The sequence below is a fragment of the Buteo buteo genome, chromosome 5, assembly GCF_964188355.1.
Source record: "Buteo buteo chromosome 5, bButBut1.hap1.1, whole genome shotgun sequence".
NCBI lineage: Eukaryota > Metazoa > Chordata > Aves > Accipitriformes > Accipitridae > Buteo > Buteo buteo.
Window position 1 is genome coordinate 54548411 of NC_134175.1, and position 22020 is coordinate 54570430.

Genomic DNA, 22020 nt, shown 5'->3' on the forward strand with positions numbered 1-22020 from the left:
GTGAATATAGTGGATACCTCCTGTTACTAAATGAAACTGCACCTGTATCATTTTATTTCCATAGTAAGATACAATAACAGAAAAAGTGGACATTTTGAAGAGCAACAATGATTTTGGTTAGGAATTCACTACCAGTTTTTTTTCATTCTCTAACTAGCTACCAAAAACAAAAAAACAAAAAAAAAAAAACAACAAACAAACAAACACATGGACAAGAAGTCTTTGGTACCAAAAGAACAATATTATTTTAATATGAATTTATATTGGAACTGCAAAATTTTACTTAGCACCTTTCTAAACTTTCACAAAATAACCAAGACCGTGCATTGGTATTATCCAGTACAGAACTTCAGTAACATTTATCATGGCATGTGCAATGCTATTGCAAATTCTATGCTATTTACACTAGCGTTAAGGTAAGACCAACCTTAAGGAAAAAAAATCATTGTAGACCCATTTAACAGAGCAGACTAAGACCAAAAATGCACTGTAATCATCGTTTTACAATGTGAAATCTGTTAACTGATACTCTGGAGCAAAATAAAACTGGACCTGTGCACTAAGTGGTAGCTGTCACACCCACCTAGTCCTCATCAGCAAGAGCCAAGAAATTACTTGAAGTAAAAAAATCTCATCAACCATAATAAATACAGAAACAAAACATTTCCTATACATATAAGAAAAGCTGACAAAAAGTTTTCAAATAAAACAAAACAGCCTATGTTTGTTAGACACGAAACAGTTCTGCAAGTGATAAAAATAAGCTATGAAATACCAATACTTCAGAATGTGCATGAAACACATGCATTTTATGTCACTGTTTTTGCCCAATGAGTATTCATCAGAATTTTTCATAGTTAATACTAGTTGTCTAACACCTAAATAGACTTTTTTTTAAATCTCATGCAAATCAGATATATTTGCTCATCACTACTATCAGATAAGCATTACAAAAAAGCAGTAGTTTTCTATCTTAGAACATAGAAAAAACCGAAAGTTGCAACTCTATATATTCTTTCTTCAATCTATAAACATTTCAAACTACTAACCTGGGGAAGAGGGAGGGAGGGGAAGAGGAAAGGAAGCACAGAAGGAAAGGACCGAACACTTGGCATTACAGAAGAATAAATACAGAACATTAACAGCTTACTGTGGAGAGTGGTTTAATCAGGAAGTAGCCATTATCCTGTCGCTACAGAGCAATGACAGCACTCCAAAACAACAAGCCGTGGCTTTGGTGTTGGTGTTTTGTTTTGGTTTTTTTTTCTTTCAGTCAAGAAGGAAGAAAGAACACAAGCTATCGTGCCTGAGCTTTGCTGAGCTCAAAGGTCGCCAGATGTCTATTGTCAAAAGCTACCCTGAAAACAAAATTCAAGCAAGCATTTACAAAGCTGTATTTGAGGAAGCATCTAAAATCTACCACAATCTCCCTCTGTGTTACACACAAAACATGGCTGTCTTATTCAGAGATTAGCAATTATTGTAATGAGATACTGTCGGAGAGGGTCAAATAGTACTTCCTGCAGTTTACACATCTTGATTTCCTGGTAAACAAACTGAAAGGCAGGTGGAGCACTTAGATCACTAGTAAACACACATGCTCACATGACCAAAACCAACCGAGATGGAATATGCAGTTTTAATAAAATGTGTATCTGTATTTTAATTACATGATGCAACAAGGTAGCAGAAACATAAAAATAACTGAACCATGAAGGAAATTTTTTCCACAATGTTACACAGTCATCGATGCCATACTTTGTTGTTTTCTTTTTTAAGCAAAGCCCAAGAAAAATATTTTATTGTCTTTTAAGCGATGCTTATGTACACACACCCCCACCTCAGACCGAACTGGTCACAAAGGTGTTTTGGTATGAGAAGGTGCTCTGAAATGATAACCTGAATCAATCCTGGAAAAGCCTGAAACTGAGTAAAAAAAATGCTAATCACTGTGTTCAGAATTTAAGCATCAATCTCCACAAAAGCACTATTAAAGAAATCTACTAACAATATTCAGGACAGAAATGATTCAAATTAACTTACTGAATAACTTTAAAAGAAAAAAAATTCAAATTACTTTTTTAAACTGCCTAACACTTTTCCTCTTCAAAAAAGTTAATCACATATGGACTAGACACATGGCAGTGATCCAGTGAGAAAAGCTCGTTGTTTCCTACCTATAAACTTTCCAAAAATTAATTTCAACAAGCTCCAGTTTAAAAATCAGATGTTCACAGTGGAACTCAAGAAGGCCTTAGGCTACTATGAAAATTAAAAGGAACAAAAGAAAAAACAAACCCCCACAAAAAAATTCTTGACTAATGGAAGGAAAAGCTTGCTACTCCTAAGCAACTAGAACAAAGTATTTGGTCCACTGACAGAAGATAGAATTTCTTTAAGGGATAAATACAGTCAACTTACTACACAACAGGTTGATGGAAGTGAAACTGCTATAGTGCCCTAAAACAACAGTACAAGGGCTTAAACTTTAGCATGCAATAAAAGATTATCTACATACTACAGGAAGTATGCAAAGGCGGGGGCAGGGGAGGGGAATGGATCAATCAATTAATTCTCCTTCTCTGTGAAACTCAGCAGCATGAAACAAGATGACCTAGGGAATACACCAAAGTAACATGTCTGACTAAACAAATCGAGGAACAGAACAATAAAAAAGTTTCTAGTAATGATGTTATAAATACATTGCAGCCATTTCTGACATTAAGCTCAAGAAAGGAACAAAAGAAAGCTATGAGAAAAAAAAAAACAGAAAGCATTACTGGAAAGGTCATGAAATATAAAAGGGTGTATCTGTATCAGCAAACACTGCTACTGAAGACGCAGCTTGTGCCAATGAAGGAGTTATTCTGCCATCACAGTCTCCCAAACAAGGTAAGATACGTTAACGAGAGGGATCTCTGCAACCAAAACAATACCCAAAGTAGGACTTGGGCGAGCTGTGCTTGTTATAGATATAATTAGTACAGCCACAACTTCCTTATCAAACACTTGGATGTAACTCATTCCCTTAAGTAAAACCACATCAAAACTTCAGCATTTCATTCATCTGGTTTTCTATTGTTACTCATCTTACAAAAAAAGCAGTCTTGTCAAACAATATACAGCGTTTCTGAAGAAAACAGTAAAAATCCAAACAATCAAATGAGAGAAGCCTTCTGCAAAGACGACTATCAACAGAACTCTTCCCAGTAGTCTTAAAATAGTTTTTAAAAGCAACGTATGTTGTTTTTAATCAGGGTAAATTTGGTACTAGTATCACTGCAAACAAGCTCTCACAACAAGATTTAGATCATGATCTAAAATCTCAATCTGGGAATTATTCTTAATTCCAGAAATCTGCATGCTAAAATACAGCCACAATGACTTTGAGTCTTATATGACTCGGGGAGAATCACATACACTAGATGTGCATGTTAAAACACTAGCTCATAAATGACGATTTTTCTATTCAATTATTTCAATCCATATTGCTCAATGTGAAAAATATTTACTGGGGAACAGCTGTTTTCTATTGAGATAGCAATGAAGGAGAGGGAAACAAAAATATGACATTGGAAACAGCCAAACAGAAGATCCATACATACTTTCTGAACTCCAGGTTGAATCAGACCCTAGCCCAGTAACAGTCTGCGCAAGATGTTAAAAGCAGGGATTTGTTTCTACCAGTGCAACCATTAGTTAACCCCCACGTTCGTCAGCAAGAGAATAAGAATAAAGTCAGAAATTCTACAGGCTACTCAAATACTCGTATCCCAACACCTAAGATCCATGAAAAAATTATGTTTATAAAACAGGCCTAAGAGGACACTGAAACATGATACAATAAATCACTACTCCAGCTATGTCTTAAATATACATCAGCACCTGCACTCATAAAATGGCACAGAGTCAACCTGTGGAGCCTAACTGAACAGTTACTGTCCTTCTGGGAGTTTGTTGGTTTTTTTTAAATAGGAGTATCAGTTTCTATATAACAAATTCTAACTATAAATATGGGTATTGAATAAGGGTCTAGCTATAAATAAGGGTATTGAAAAATAAATAAATAAAAAAATAAAAATATTTTAAAACCAATACATAAAGTAACAGCGAGTACAATATTGAGGTGTTCTTTTATTGAGATTTCAAACATAGCCCACGGGAATTAAATCTATGCTCATAAAGAAAATACAAAATCCTGAAAACTTTACTATTTAAAAAAAAAAAAAAAAACCCACACAAAACCAGCTTCTTACAGAGCCTTGTGTGCTACGATGATTCCTGCCAAAGAAATTTCAAAAAGTTAAGAATCATACCACTACAGAGTGTAAGACTCATTTCAACACTGTATCAAAAAAAAAGTATCAACCCAAAAAAAGAGACTGGAGCCTATCTAGAACTACTGTATCATTCAGATAGCTCTATTCCAAAATAAGTTTTGATTTAAAACTTCATAGTTTACCCTGTGATAAAGAAATATAAAAGCAGTTAAGCCATGAATGTTGCTTATGCTCACGTGAGAACATGTAATCTCTGTGAAACCTCTAGTGAATGCCAACAAAGCCGGAGATCTGTATTTTGCATCACACCTTGATGCAAATACCAAAACTGCTGCAAGAAATACAGATTACTTCACAGCAGAAACACTTGCTTAAAATGGTAAATATTTACAAATACAAACACAATACCTAAATCCAGCATCTTCTGTGAATACAACCTGCAGCAATGTTTTTTGAGAGTATCAACTCCACGCAGTCACCTCCATAGTGCATTAAATCAATACATTTATTTCTAAAAGTTTCACATGCAATATTAGTCTACCTTTTGCTTCTAGCAATTTTAGCTGGAATCCTTTGACACTAGCTACATAGACAAATAAGGAGGGGACAAAAGGGACCATTCATTACTTACAGAAATAATTTTCTGGGGTGGGACACCAAAAGTTATAAACCATCTTTTCACTCAAGAAAAATGAACAAGTTAATAAAAGCGACCTCCAACTAAACTACAAAAGATGGGGGAGGAAGAAGACCTGGATGGACACACCAACCAACCAACTTTCCTCCTCTTACTCAGACTGTGCCAAAAGCCTCAAACACCTTTTCCTCCCAAGAGCCCTTCACACAATGGCATACCAAAGCAAATCCTATTTGTGTCCCTATAAATTAGATTCTGACAACATTCACAAGGCTCGATATAATTTTTTCCCCACATATGCTACTGCACAGAGACCATTCCTGGGTTCCACTGTTACAAAGCATACCACCAGATGTTGAAATTGGTCTCCACATTTGAAAACATTAAGATGCAGCAAGAGACAGATTATTTCATTTCAATTAGCTTCTCGACACCAAAACCAACTAAACCAACCAATCTTTGAAACCCATCAGCTGACGCTAAGTAATCTGCATCCTTGTACTGTTATAGCCCTACCGAAGCAAAGGGAAAGGGGATTCCCCTTCCCATGGGGAAAAGCAAGGCCGCAATCTTCCCTTTGTTCTACCTCCTCCATATTCTGGTCGCATATACTGGTCATATTGCTCATGATTTAGCTTCATTTTAAAGGCCCTTTGGTCCTCATTGAATTATTTACCAAACGCATGAACACTTCATCTATCAATTTGATCCTTAAAAGAGTATCTTGGAATTGGAACAAACACAAGAGCTACTGCAGAACTCTCACTCAGAGCCAGCCATATTCTACTATTATTAAACACATCCCTAACAAAACCCTAATAAGAATAGAATTGTTTCAAGGCATGTAAAAGTCACTCAAATGAAAACCCAGAAACTAGTTTATTCTTTACATTACGACAGTGCCCAAAAGCGTTCTTCATACTGGCTCATTACCTAGAACTAATCACAAAACTATTCATAAACCCAGATTATTATTTATTTAGTAGCATTTCATACATCTGCTACTAGATTTCAACCCCACAAAGTTTATATATGGAATTAATTCTGAAAGAGCATAGGAAAATACCTGAATTGAATAATTTTAGTGCATCTTCATTCTCCTGCACCAAAGCCTTCTTGTATGTTCCTTCTCATATTTAATACTGTGTTTATCAAAATGTCTTAATATTACAGAAACAGTAGTTTTAACTAGCAATATGGAAACAAAAGGAACTAAAGCACACCAGTATCCTAATGAACACATTGTCCTATGTACCAAAACATGTCATTTCATAATAAAGTTGATGTCTCTTACAATAAAGTTTTTCAATATTTTTCAGTATATTCTATTAAAATATAAAGAGTGATTTGAGTTTGATGAGATTTGAAACTCAGATGATGTTTGTTTCAACGTTCTATATACGTTAGTATCAGCCATTTTAAAAAAGCATTACAGAGACCAATATTCTTACAGTTAAATTTTTATTTTGATGGTTAATTCAGCATTAACTGTTATTTAGTCAAACTGAAGGTTTGGGGGAAAAGACCACATAGGTAGCAAACACGGCAAAGAAATGCACAGAGAAGGAGGGTTAAACTGCTGTTCTCCATAAAAAATAACAATGTACCTTTTTATTGGAAAATTGAAATATAAAATTATTTTCAAAACATAAAGATTTTTCATAAGTTTTTAAAGGTTAGAACTATAAATATATATTCTTTATCTATCATCATAACATACACATACACACACTCAAAGACCCTCTGAGAATACAATATTCATTTTGCTGCAGAAGAACAGACATTGCATAACAATGAGATTTGCTAATGAAATCAGCCATCAACCTGGAATACATATGTATTAAACCAAGACCTCAGTGTCATTTTCTTTTTGCATCATTTGTTCTTTCTCTCATTTTTCCTCGACCTTTCAGTATCTTGTCCTACTCCTGGTTTCACTGCTTCAAGTACAGTAATATTGCAAAATATTTTGTTAACACTGTATGTACAACAGTTTTTACTTTACAAAATTTATTTCTCTACTTATTGCTAAAAGTAGATTCTAATTGCATGGGTTCTATCAGCATTCTTAATGTAGCCTTGAAAGAAAAATCAATGGGTGCTAAGGAGACAAAGGAGTTTTATTTCTCTGTAAAACAGCAGGAATATCTAATAAAAATTGGGTGTCACTTGGAACAAACTATACTTTCACAGCTGAAGTTGCACACCATTTAATTCAAGAATTTAATACAAGAACAACACATTTTTAAAAACTGCCTCTATATTTATCTAATGATTACACAAGAACAGAATTTAGAACCATCACACACAAATAAAAGTGTGACTGCTTTGCATGAACATGCAAAATCATCATGAAACCCAGTAAAACAATCCAGCAAGTTCAGTAACAGTATGTATAAGCATGCAGTATACATATCAGTTACACAAAACACTTTACTGAAGAGAGATGAATACTGAATGGAATTATTTATGCTGCTACTCAGAGCTGACCAGAAATATTAAAACATTACAAAAGTTTTTTAAAAGATATTTTTCTCTCATTATACTAATACCTTATTTTGGTTTGGGGGCATATATGCTGTCTTATACTTCACAGATAAAAAGCAACCTATTTACACCCCTAGCTCTAAAAGTATCAAAACTATGTTTTGAATTCACCCCAAAACTATCAAAACTAATAACACAGCCCACTAAATTTTTCCACTGTTCTCATTTTACAGAGTTTTTTAATTGAAATAACACAAATAAGCTATTGTTGCTATAATGCCACTATCAAGTTAGCATTATTGTTGTTGATAAGCTCCAAAGGCATACCAAAAACTAATACAAAACAGTAGAAAATAAATGTTTCCTGGCTTGTTTGGTAGGGCTGGGTTTTTTTCGGGGGGGGGGGGGGGGGAGGGTGGGGGGTTCTTTTCTTGTTTTTCTCCTTTCTTTTTCAACTAACACTCCAAAACCCTAATTCCATGAAGACAAACCACCAATTAGTTAGTTACCTTTAGTATACCAAAATTGCATACAGAACTCCTTTGGAATAAATGAAAGTAATTTGTAATTTATTTTCTCATTTTATCTTCAGGGCATAAGGAAGTCATTCAGTCATTCTATAGTTATGATGGCCATCACAACACCAAAGAAACAGAAGGCACAAGAGACCACTGAAAAATAGAGGAGAAAAATAATGAAATGTCTGAAAATGGACTTAACCATCCCTGGAGCCAGTCATATCAAATTGTCGCTATACAACCCAGGAAGAATACCATCAAGATACTGGACATAATGAGCTAGGTAAGTAATTGAAAGCATAAAAATTTCCATAAACTCTCTTCATATGTGCTCCAATTCACTTATGTCATTGGGAGCTTTGAAAGCTGTAAGCATATAACACATGGCCTTACTTTTCCTTCCATTTCTCTCACTTTTAACGATATGCAGCTACATGATATAAACATCCAGGCATATGTCATATGAAGCAGTCTTACTCTTATTCGTGCTTTACAGTGTCCTAATAAAAAGATGCATGAAGACTGTTTTTGATCACATGCTATCAAAAATGCTTCTGTTTCAATTACAAAGCATTTGTCCTGCAAAAAAGCCATCCACATTACATCTCAAAATGACTGAAACGGAATAGATAGAGCCACAGTTCATTATAGTGGGCTCACCTTTGAAAGCAAAGGCTATACAACCTCCAGGGTTTGAAAGGAAGAGACTCGAATGCAACAACCTTCACCCTTGAAAATGCCGGGTCATTTTCTTCTGTGATGAACAGTGATTGCTTTCCATAATTCTAACAATTGTCAAGTAGGCTAAAGAGTATGGCTGGCAGATGATAGTTGTGAAATGCTAGCACTTTTAACAATGACTTACTACCCTGTAATACAGGTCAACTGTCCAACTGAGCATCTACAAGATGTTATAGGCTTTTGAAGCCATATACTACAACAACTGAAATCAATGGTTTTATTAGAGATCAAGCTAGTGTATACAGGACCTAAGAATAGAGAATTATTAAAGTATACAGTCTTAATGCAAACAATTAATTAAGAAAGACTCTAAGATATCCAAATCTACTGTACATAAGAAATATGTGTCGTGGTTTAACCCCAGCCAGCAACTAAGCACCACACAGCTGCTCACTCACTCCCACACACACACCTAGTGGGTAAAAGAAGTAAAACTAGTGGGTGGAGATAAGAACAGTTTAATAGAACAGAAAAGAAGAAACTAATAATGATAAGACTAATAAAATGACAACAGCAATGATAAAAGGATTGGAATGTACAAATGATGCGCAGTGCAATTGCTCACCACCCGCCGATCGACACCCAGTTAGTCCCTGAGCGGCGATCCCCTGCCCCCACTCCCCCAGAGTCTATACTGATGTGACGTCACATGGTATGGAATACCCCGTTGGCCAGTTTGGGTCAGCTGCCCTGGTTGTGTCCTGTGCCAACTTCCTGTGCCCCTCCAGCTTTCTCGCTGGCTGGGCTTAAGAAGCTGAAAATCCTTGACTTTAGACTAAACACTACTGGGCAACAACTGACAACATCAGTGTTATCAACATTCTTCACATACTGAACTCAAAACACAGCACTGTACCAGCTACTAGGAAGACAGTTAACTCTATCCCAGCTGAAACCAGGACAATATGTGATTCTGGTACATAACTTGACAGTAGACAATCATGCATGTATCTTAAGTACAGGACATCAAACTTCACAACTTACACAACTTGGCACAAATTTCATGAACAAGAATGAGAACATAGAAACCAGTTACTCTACAGATAAAAGTGAACCCTCATTCTACAAATACAGACTCAACCTCAGAGAACACCAATAAAATTGTATCAACAGTACACAGAATTAGATGCTGCCATGTGCTAAAAGATACCTGAATTTTTATCAATAAAGAAAAAATATGAACTCAGAAATGAGATTGAATTTATCAACCATATTTATCCTCTCTGAACTAACCAGAAACAGCTTCTTCAATATATTGTCTAAAATTCTGTATTTTACTGGAATAAATGACACTGATATAGACGCCCACGGTATTAACATATTCTAAAAATTAACACTGTCCAGTTTACTGTGGTTTAGGTTGTGGCTTAAAATCATATTCCAGAGAATTGACATTTCACATACACAGTTTTAGTATCGTGCTGTACTAGTAGTCATACCTATGCACACAAACACACACATGCCTTTATTTTCAGTAACACACAATGCTTAGTTAAAAGCTGTTTCTGGCACTTCATGCAGAAATTGCAAGCATCCTTCAAAGCTAACTTTTTAAAAAATCTGGCAATGAAGCATGCTTATATTTTCTCATAATGAAATACTCCAAATTGTACTGAATTATGATGACTACTATTTATATACTTTTAGGGAATAGAAGTAGAGGACAATTTATTAAAGCACAGGAAGAACTCCTGAACACTGGAAGGTCACAGCCTATGTGCTGAGCTGCTAAGCAAAAACATCTATGATGTTCCAGAGCTGCCATTTTTCTTCCTTGACAAAGACTCCATCTGCCACAGAGCCATTTACAGCCTCAGAGTCAGAATATCAATGATTTCCAACCATTCTGCAAGTCTGCTTTCACCTTGACATCACCTCTGCAATACATCTAAAACAGATGATACATATAACCCCTCTACAAGCTCTAAGCCCATGCTTTATTCAACTGATATGCATTTAAGCTGTGCTCTCACATACCATTTTTTACTTCTTCCGAACCATGCAAGAATATTAAAACTCCAAATTCCACATACTTTCCATTGCTGTGCTTATTTTAAATAAATCACTTTTGGAAAATCTAAGAAGAAAACCTTTCAAATATTGACAAAACATGTAAAAACAGTTAGAAAACATCTGATTATTTTAAAATCTGTATTTACACAACATACATGCACACAATCTCAATTTTTCTTTTGCAAATAAACAAAAAATGTCTAGTAAGATCCTTATTACAGACCACCATGCAGAATAAACTATCACAGCTTCACTGAAACCAACAAAACTACATTCAGCTCTACATCTCTTGGTGTATATACAAACTGATTAAAAAAAAAAAAAATTCCAGGTTAGAGCTGGAACAAAAAAGGAAAGAGAATCTTGTCTTACTGAATGAATACCTCAAGAATTAGGTCCTCAGATAAAACAGATTATACATCATGGATCAATAAAACCCATTTTATATCTATATATACATAGATAGATATTCATGTATATGCACACACATGTTCTCCATCAAGTATGAGAATACTCAGTCCATCGTCAGGCTCATCACAACACAACTTTAATGAATGTATTCCTTGATAGCAACTTTCGGAGTCTTGAAATTCAGGTACATGTTGGTATCTAGAGTAATTTTTTAAACATGCAAACTTGCAGCTTGATTTTACAGTGAAACTGGATCACAGGATAAACAATTTTGTATTACTAATATAAATGTAAACACACACAGTCGCGTAGCTAGATGACAAACTATCGCCATACAAACTCTCAACATGTTAAATATATAGTAGCAAAATATTTGAACATTAGACAAAACTTGCAAGCAACTTTAGGAAAATTTACTTCATAACACCAGTAAATTTTACAAACTCAAACTTTACCTCCAATCCTTTTTCCTCATTGCCTATGTTTTTATTTCTTCCTGTTACAGAAGTAATAGTGTCAGACACTTGACAAATTTTATCTGTTCTACTTCTATGTGCTCTCTGCCCACTATTCACTTCGTTCAGGCTGCTTTTAATATGCCAAACAAACACAATTTAAGCCAAGAATATTTTTCTAAATCTGCATGGAAAAAATGTCTCTTTGTCTCCCAAAATTCATTGCACCCTAGAATTTCCCTGGCTAAATCACACTAGGGCTTGGGTAGACCACAGTATAAGGTTGAACTAGTTCAGGCATTACCTTTGCGCTTCCCTTAGAAAGGGCAGGATCAGATATACACAGATACATATCCAACATGATTATTTTATGACTTACAGGTATTCACCTGACACTCTCATATCACATCTCACCCAAAAAAAAAACCCAAAACCAAACAAACAAAAAAAAAACCCCCACCAAACTTGTTCAATTTTCCACCTGCTATCAATATACATTTTGGTCATCTCTTATCTCATCTGCAATTCAACTACCCCTACCCATCTTCTCATTACAACTACTTACTTTGGTTTTTTAGTGGTGTTAAAGTGGGCTGGCAAACTACAAAATACAAGGGAACACCTGCATGAAACATACTTGTCTCAAGTCAAATACAGACCAGCACTTCACTGTTCACTATTTTTTGTGCCTAAGAGTCAAACCTGAAGAAGTGCACCATGCTACATCCAAATTTAAGACAATTGTTCCCAAACTGGGGAAAACCCGGCCCAACAGAAAAGCAAAGGAACACATCTTTGAGAGGATGTACTACAATGCAGCAGAAGTAAGGAAGCAACCAAGATAAGGTATTCGGGCATGGCCAGATCTGGGAGGCAGAAGTACCCTAAGAAAGATCTCACTGAGGATGTGCAAGGGCAGTGGAAAAAAACAAGAGTCAGTCACTGTTAGAAATCCAGTACCTCTCAAGTCTTACACAACGGTAGCTTTCTTCCACCATGTATTCCCTGCTATGAACCACTGACTTGACTCAACAATTCCTTGATGCTACTGCTTCTTTCTAATTCTACCTTCCTCCTTTAAAAATCCTGGGAGGAAAGAGACAAAGGTGAAGAAACAGAAAAAAATTAAGAACTTTCTTGTTAAGACAGAATCATAAAGTTGTTTAGATTGCAAGGATCTTACAGAGGTCATCTGGTTCCATCTCCTCCTCAAAGCATGGTTAACTTCAAAGTTACTTCAAGTGGCCCAGAGCCTTGTCCAGCAAACAAGATGCGGATTTTGCAGGCTCTCTGAGCGCCCATTTCAGTGTTTCATAGAACCACAGACTGGTTTGGGTTGGAAGCGACCTTCAAAGATCACCTATATAGTCCAACACCCCCTGCCATGGGCAGGGACATTTTTTACTAGACCAGGTTGCTCAAAGCCCCATCCAACCAGACTTCGACCACTTCCAATGATGGGGCATCCACAACTTCTCTGGGCAACCTGTTCCAGTGTCTCACTGCCTTCACAGTAAAGAATTTCTTCCTTATACCCAATCTAAACCTACCCACTTAGTTTAAAACCATTTCCCCTTATCCTGTCACTACAGGCCCTGGTAAAACTCTCTCTCTGTCTATCTTAGGATCCCTCTTTATATACTGAAAGGCAACAATCAGGTCTCCCCAGAGTCTTCTCTTCTCTGGGCTGAACAACCCCAATTTTCTCAGCCTTTCTTCACAGGAGAGGTGCTCCAGCCCTCTTATGATGTTTGGTGTCCCTCCTCTGGACCGACTCCAACAGGTCCATGTCTTTCTTGTACTGGGAACCTCAGAGCTGGACACAGTACTCCAGGTGGGGTCTCACCAGCACAGAGTAGACGGGGAGAATCACCTCGACCTGATGGGCACACTTGTGTTGACGAAGCCCAGGATGCAACTGGTTTTCTGGGCTGCAAGTGCACACTGCCAGCTCATGAAGTTTGAGAACTTTCATTCTCAGGAATTTTTCCCTTTTATCTAATCAAATTTTCCCTTCACATAATGTGTGTCTGCTGCCTCCTTTCACTGTACACTTCCAAGAAGAATCTGACTTTTCTTTTAACACCTTTTAGGCAGCTCAGGATAACCACTAGCTTCCTCAAGCCTCCTCAAGGCTGAACAATTCCAATCCTCTTACACATCTGTATTGTGTCACGTGCTCTTGTTCCCTACTCATGTTGGTAGCCAACCACTGAACTCGCTAAAGTATGTCACTACCTTTCTTATACTGGGGACCTCAAAATTGAGATACAGCACTCTAGATGCAGTCTCACAAGGGCCAAGCAGGGCAGTGGGAATCATCTCCCTGAGACTGCTGCCTACACTTTTGCTAACACACCCCATGATGCAGTTGGCCCTTTTTGCTGCAGGAGTGCATGGCTGACTCATGTTCAGCTTTCTGTCTACCAACACCCCAAGGGCCTTTCTGCTACTGCCCCCAACCTGTCCTGCTAGGCAAAAATTTCTGAAAAAGATCTTTTATTCTTATTCACCCACTGTTACGATAAATTAGTAAACAGTGTATGGACTACTGATGCTACAAGCAACGGAAGATCAGAGCTACCACAACAAATCAAGAATAAGCCAAGGCCTTGTGCCTTTCACACATGGTTGAAGAGAGAAGCTGATCAGGGTGCCACTCCCAGTTACGAAGCTGTTCTGTTTTCACATCAGTTTCTCACAAAACGCTCATCGAAGCTCTTCCAGTTGTCAAGTTAAAAAAAAAAACAACTCTCATTGTTTATTTAATTAAGGATCCCAGTTTTGACTCTTTTGATTCCACTATTTCAAGTTTTATTTTTACCACAGGATTTGCTACTTACCTTAAAATCAGAAAAGAAATTAAATAAAACAAATTTAGTTTTGCCTAAGGATTTTTAAGACTTTAAGAATATAATCAAATATCAAACAATTCACAGTAATACAAATTCTGGTAACTGCAAATAAAAAAGAAACATGGACAATATGCCTCCCTCCTTGAACTTGTAACCCTTACCCAGACCACACTTTTTAGACCTTTCCTGCGGTGAATTGGTGAAGTCCTACTAAAAGCAGCTTTCTAGCTGAAACAGGAACACAATATTCAGATCAGCTACCAGCAGAAAAGTCCCTGAAGACTTAGATTTAAAAGATAAGGTTGCATCAACTTACAAATGGAAAATTATCTTTTCAATAGTTGACTAGAAATGTCTTCTTAACCTAAACATCTAAATTACACAGCTACTATATATTAAGACACTGAAATACAATTAGAAAAAAATATTTCTCATTTCAAAAGCAAAGCTTTGTATTTCAATGCTAAGAACACTTCTATAAGAAAGCCAAAGCAAAGTGAAACTCTTATCTAATCATATGTAGTTTGAAAGATTCCCAAACTTTTAAACTTTTGAAGTAACTGTAAACAACAAAGATACTTTTTTGTGCAAACAGATCACTGCTATTGCAAAGGTAAAACCAGCTGGTATTAACAATACAGTGATACTACCGAAAATTCAATTTACATCTGAGCTCTTCCAGTTGCCATCTGTACAGTAAAGCTCAATAAACCACTTACTCCTCCTAGCAGATGCTTATCATAGATTGACAATACATAATCAAAATCTGCTCTTTAACCCTTTCAGCAAATAACCATTATTAAATCTGGTTTCAGCAGCAGCATTATTAAAACAGTTGGAAGGAACTCTTACAGAAGTTGTGTTAGTAATGAGGGGATTTTTTTGTTTTTTTAAACTGCCTTCCTATTATAAATTACAACACATCAAATGTAGTCTAACTGTAATAAAACTAGGTATTCCACAGAGAAACACACACTTTATTAATTCTGTCCTTGAAACATTCAGTCATTTTGTAATTTATTTCCATAATTGTTTTATCTAGCATGGTAATTTGTTTTCCTTGATAAATAAATCTAAACATACACATAAAAGCAAGCATATACACATACACACACACAATGACCATATTTGCAGACAAATCAGCAATATACAGCAATAAACTTATTTCATTTTTTAATGAAATTATTTTCAAAAAATAACTATGCAAAACTAAGTAAAAAGAGGCATAATTGCCTTCTCGCTGTTATTTACACTCTGTATAATTACTGTAAGCACATAAAACAGTTAAAATCTTATTATTTTTAGTTTCTTAGTCAATGTTAATTGTTGTTATTATACTGAAGTAAAAATATAATTAAATCAGCAGGTGTTAGACATATATGAAGGAAGTAAATTCTCACATTCTTTGGGGGATGGGCTGTTTTGGAAGCTTTTTATATTTTTTCTGAGCTTGCCAAATGTACATCCGCCTACACTGTCAAAAAACCAAACTGCTACTTTTCAAATACTATTACTACAAGCAATGAACAGCATGTTTTCATAGAATGGTTTGGGTTAGAAGGGGACTTTAAGGATTATCTACTTCCAACCCCCCCGCCATGGGCAGGGACACCTTCCACTAGACCAGGGTGGTCAAAGCCCCATCCAACCTGACCTTGAACACTTCCAGGGAGGGGGCATCCACAACCTCTCTGGGCAACCTGTTCCAGTGCCTCACCACCCTCACAGTCAAAAAAATTCCTACCCGTGTCCAATCTACCCTCCTTCAGTTTAAAACCACTGCCCCTTGTCCCGTCATTGCAGGCCCTGGTAAAAAGTCTCTCTCCATCTTTCTTATGATTCAGTTTTACAGATTAAAAGGCCACAACCAGGTGTCCCCTTGAGCCTTCTCTTCTCTGGGCTGAACAACCCCAATTTTCTTAGCCCTTCTTCACAGGAAAGGTGTTCCAGCCCTCTGACCATTGTTGTGGCCTCCTCTGGACCTGCTCTAGCAGGTCAATGTCTGTCTTGTACTGTAGGCCCCATAATTGTTTTGGGGGCAATATAAAAACAAAGATTCTTTTTCCACAACCAAAGGCAACTTCACATGAATTCCATGCATCCTTTAGAGTACGTACATTGATGAAAAGGCAAATACAGCTATGTATCTAGACGCATAAGCTAACTTCTGAAGAAATGAATGGGAACAGTTGTGGGGAGGGAGCTAACAATATACTCAAATTGCCATAAAAGCATAGAACTATTTTTGTTAACCGAAGTTCACCAAATTTTTCTTTTCTTTCCCCCTTACCTCTCTGTACAGTGTGCTCCAATTTGTTATCAATAGTTTCTCATCAGTTGCCAGTTCCCAGACTTCTTATCAAATTTTACTTACAGTTCAACAATCACATTTTTCTTGCAATTTCTTTTGATCTGAAAAGCTGACAAGTGATAAAGCACATGGTTTTTAAAAAAAAAAAAAAAAAGGCAAGATGTTTGCCTAACGCATGTTTCTCCAAGTCTGCTGTGTTTTTATTTCATTTGCAAACAGGCTACTATTTATACACACTTAGGTTTCATAGAATCATAAGGTTGGAAAAGACCTTTAAGATCAGAGTCCAACCATCAACTATGCCCACTAAACCGTGTCCTGAAGTGCCTTGTCTACGCATTTTTTTTAATACCTGCAGGAATGGTGACTCAACCACTTCCCTGGGCAGCCTGTTGCAATGCCTGACAACCCTTTCAGTAAAGAAATTTTTCCTAATATCCAATCTAAACCTCCCCTGCTGCAACTTGACGCCATTTCCTCTCGTCCTATCACTAGTTACTTGACAGCAGAGACCAGCACCCACCTCACTACAACCCCCTTTCAGGTAGTTGTAGAGAGCGATAAGGTCTCCCCTCAGCCTCCTTTTCTCCAGGCTAAACCACCCCAGTTCCCTCAGCTGCTCCTCATAAGACTTGTGCTCCAGGCCCCTCACCAGCTTCAGTGCCCTTCGTTGTCATGTAAGGGAAGTGCTTTTCTTGGCAATTTGCTTCTATATTTTATAACCAGTAATTCAAATATACAAAATCTTTTCCTGGGTCTGACACAGTAAAAAAACCTCAACACACTTTTTTTTTGTTGTTCACCTTTACACTCCTAGTCATCAACTCAAAGTAGGCCAATACATACTTCATTACTGTAAAAAGAAACTGGGTAGTTTTCAAAACCTGTCAAATCCTTACTTCTACTTTCTGGAGAAAGCATGATTTATGAATCCTTTAACATCTTCCTCTTTGCTCAAGATCTTCTTTTTCTCCCTTCACTCTCGCCGCCAAAAAATGGAAAAAAACTTAAGTGTAGATCTCACCCACAAAGATTCTTCTGCTAACCACAGCATGCACTAACTCTAGTATTCCTGTAATGACAACATCTCTCATAAACATAACCTGTCATCACAATTTTGGTCAAATTCTGAGGTCTCTCTTCTTAACTTTAACTCTCTAAAAAATTTTGTTCAGCCTTCTGCTCAGCTGATCTTTTACTTTTAAATCACTTGTTTAATTATAGCCATTAATAAATTTTTTAGTTACAACCATATAGAAAATTTTTAGAAAGTATTATCTGCATAATTTTCAACTACTGTGTCAACAGTTCTACAATGTTTCTGTTTCCACAGGTAAAGCGGTACTGTTAGAATTCACCACCACCGCCCTTTAGAACAAATAAAAAGAGCCATCATTGGGAATGAAAAGGACTTTGTATTTTGGGAGTAGAAATTTATAAATTATCTAAAATGGCATGACTTTAACAGAGAAAAAAAAACTGATGAAGTACAAGGAGTTATTACTTGCCATTTTTCCTAATCTTTTCGAGCTCTCCCTTGAGCAACCTATTTGTTACAACAGAATGCATACTGAAGTGCCATTTCTTTGGATGGAAGGGTTGTTATTGCTTCACAACAAAGAAAGTATGATCTGTAGGCTAAAGAATTGACTGTACCCACAAAAATGTTAGAGATAACTAAGGATATATTTTTTCTTCTTTTTCAGAGATTTGACATTTCTCATCCCTCACAAAAGGATTAAGGTAACTTATAGTTGGCCACAAACACACAAGCAGAATAAACTGGTACACTGAGTTAGTACAATCAGCCTTAAAAATAAGCTTGTTTCCCTTGCATTTTTTAAGGCCTACGGGAAAACTTATCAAAAACACAAAATCTTTCTAGAAATTCCTCCTGCTCTGCTCCAATTGCATATTTAGAGGGAAAAAGTTATGCATGTCAACTTGACCATTTATGGAGCATTCTTCTCATTCTACTGAGTAAGGCACTTCTTTGTCAGTATTCATCCTGATTGTTCTACAGAGTAACAGGTCAGCTGCAGACAGCCAGCAGCTTTCATTCCGTGGTTGTAGGTCTAGGGAAAACTGCCCCTCAAGTAGGATCTAGACTTGTTTGTGAGTAGTAACTCCCAAAACATTAAGGAGGAAGGAGCCCTCATAATACTTGAGTGTTCAGAGAAGTCAGAGAGAAATTTTCAACTTGAGCAATGGGTGTTTTCGTATTTCATGTACCTGTATTCTCAAATGGGATTGCCTCTCCTTCCCAAGAAAAAGGACTAATTTTTTATTTTTTTTTTAAAGATTTCACAAGTGAGAAAGTTAGCAGGTTTAGCTTTTTAAAGCCCAAGACATGGGTAATGTTTAAAACTAATTAGATACTACACACTCCTACCCCCTGCAAAACTGGAAGCTGCTTCTAGGAAGTTTCAATGTCTTTCTTCAGACATAGGGAGGCTGAGAAGGTAGCAGTCTTTCAGTTTCAGTATGGCCCAGAAAAAAAACGTTACCTCATTAATAAATAAACAACAAGGTTCAGCTTTTATCAAAAGAAAGCTTTTTCATTAAAACTGCCTTACCTTACAGAAACTGGCAGTATACTACCGTATTACAGAAAGTTTCACAGTGTCTGATGACCACAGTAAACTCAAAATCCTAGATATGGTCTTTCTATTTTTGTCTATTATTTCAAATTGCTTAATGACTTTCCTAGTTGTTTGGTTTTTTTTTTTGAACCTGGTTCAGATTGCTGCTCCTCACTTCAAAATAGCAGGCTATCTCACCTCCTGCCCTTACCTGCTCTCATATCACTGCCTACTAAGCAATGTGTTCACTAGAAAACTGTTCTTTTGACCTTTAATTCACTTGATCCCTCCTATTTAATAGAATTGCTCTCTCCATATGAACCTATTCGTTCTTTGAATTCAGCAGGTGTTGGTGCTCTTACCATTCCCATAAATACTGGATTGTCACATGGAGTGGTTTTAATAGCTTCTCTTTCTTCATTGTGCAGAAAGCATGCAACCGTACACTTGAAGTACTTCTGAGCCTTTAAAATTTAATCTTAAAAATTATTTTAATCAACATATCCCATTACTGAACATAAACTTACAATATGTCTTTACAAATTTAAGTATGTTATTTGCTATTTTCAGCATTATTATCACAAGTGTATGAAGAATTGATGGTTAATATGAGAAACACCAAAATAATAAACTTGAAAAATATTTTCAAATTTATTTCAGATGTTCCTCTCTTACTTTATGTACCTAACAGACAGTTAAGTACAATAGAAGTCAAAAAGCATGCCTAAAAGTTCCATCTGTGAGCTAAGCAAAGCCAGTTAGGCTTTCTGTTCAAATCTCTATCTATTTCAGTTTTCACTGTTAACTTTATCTGAAGCGAAGTACTGGAGTAAGACACAAACACTTTTTTTTCTTTAGTTACCCTGAAAAAAAACAAGCAAATTGATGTGAATACAAAATTCTTCATTTCCCGATAGTCTAATAAACTATCTATTAATAAAACCAAGATCATTCATGCTCATCACATAGCAAAATATCACACATTCTCTGACTTTTCAAAATACTTTTAAAAGGTGCTAAAATTGATTTTTTAATCAAAACTCTCAGAAAAATCTCTTAATTAATCTTAAATATTCCCTAAACTACTAAAGGTATATTGAAAATGGGCAACACACTAAAATTACTTTCTATCATATTTATTATTGCAAGCCTACATACAAAGAAATCCAGAAAGAATTATAAGAATGATATTATGGACATTAATTGTGAAGGACCTACTCAGTAGTTAAGCCTGAAGTCACAAAGGTAATTCCACATGTGGACTAAGAATCTAGAAGTCTTAGTTAAGCCTGTGCTTAATGTCTTGCTGAAATCATGATCTGGATGCAGAATTTAGCACCAAGCCACACAGTACATAATATTTTACTTTTCCCTATATGATTCATGCTTCTCAGGAAATTATCAGAATGCTTATGGCTACAGCTTACTTACTGTGATGAATGTGGTCAGTTCTGTGACATCGCTGTTTTGCAACCTGCAAACACAAAACAATTAACGATCAGCTAAGTCGTCCTTTCATCAAGTAATTTTCATAAAGACACATCAAACAGAACAGTAAAATTTCTCAAAAAAACACGTCTGTGAAGTATTTCCAATGTACTGAAAACAATGTTTCCCACAGCCAGATACGAAGCCATTAAAACAAGAACAGTTTAAGCCAAATGTTATGTAATCACACCTTTTTTGTTTGCAACCAGCTGTTTAAAATACACATACCTATTTTACCCTTACTAAATTGTGAATGATATAGTACAATGTGTTCCCCTTTGATGTACACAGTAAGTCAAAGGAATCTTACTGCTAAAATGCAAATAGAATTCTGGCCTCCAAGAATTCAATGGAAATTTTCTATTTTGTTTATACAGAACCAGAGTTCCATTCCATTGCTGATGCTCTCTAGCATAAGGATTTCAAATTCTCCTCATGCTATGAGAATTCAGAGGCATTGCTACACCAATACAAAATCCACACATATTTCACTGAAAATTTAAAACTAAAAATAATTTTTGAACACTTGTTTGGACTGTTTTCTTCCCAAAGTTTTTTTCCCTGGGTAGATCAAGTTCTTCTAAACACATAGTTCATACACGCTGTGTAAGAAAAGGGAAAACAGCATAACAGAAGCAACATTTGGAATACAACCATTTCAGGAAAATGTTACTTGCTATATAGTAGTAGAAATCTGATACTATTGGGGTTTTCTAGTAACTTTTTTTTCACTGAAGACTAGTAAAGAGTCAGTGAAATTTTACAGTTTGATCTTTTAAAAATATCTTCTGTAGCATTAAACATATACTTGCTATATAAAGCTTGTAGATGCACTGATAGAAAATTTTCACTGAGTAAATGTGCATAATTGCCTACATATCAAAAAAACCCACTAGGGTAAAATGTCATTTCAGGGGGTTTTTTTGTTGTTGGGTTGTTTGGGGCTTTTATTTTACACTGAACACTTTTTTCAAAAAACAGATGTGTAGAAAAATGGATGGTTTTACTCTGGAAATTTTTCTACACCATCACACTGATGGGAGCTTAAAGCTGGCCTACCTCACAGAGGCACAGTCAAGAAAACATACTAATAAATTTACACAAACAAAACTTCACCCATCTACATGAGCAAGATGATCTTTTACAGAGTTAGGTAAGCTAAGTAACAATTTAAATCTAGATAGGTAATTACATTAACAACAGCCATAGTTTTTTAAATTTAATTTTAAATTACAAACTGTA

At 36.0% G+C, this 22020-nt stretch overlaps 1 protein-coding gene across 15 annotated transcripts in view; it reads right to left on the reverse strand.

Moving 5' to 3' along the window:
• BAZ2B (bromodomain adjacent to zinc finger domain 2B) overlaps positions 1 to 22020 on the reverse strand; it is a 165142-nt gene that overhangs the window by 104011 nt on the left and 39111 nt on the right. For all 15 annotated transcript variants that reach the window (XM_075029154.1, XM_075029152.1, XM_075029157.1 and 12 more), the window contains exon 2: positions 20722 to 20764. The gene's annotated coding sequence lies outside the window, so the exon portion shown is untranslated. The remainder of the gene's footprint in view (positions 1 to 20721; positions 20765 to 22020) is intronic.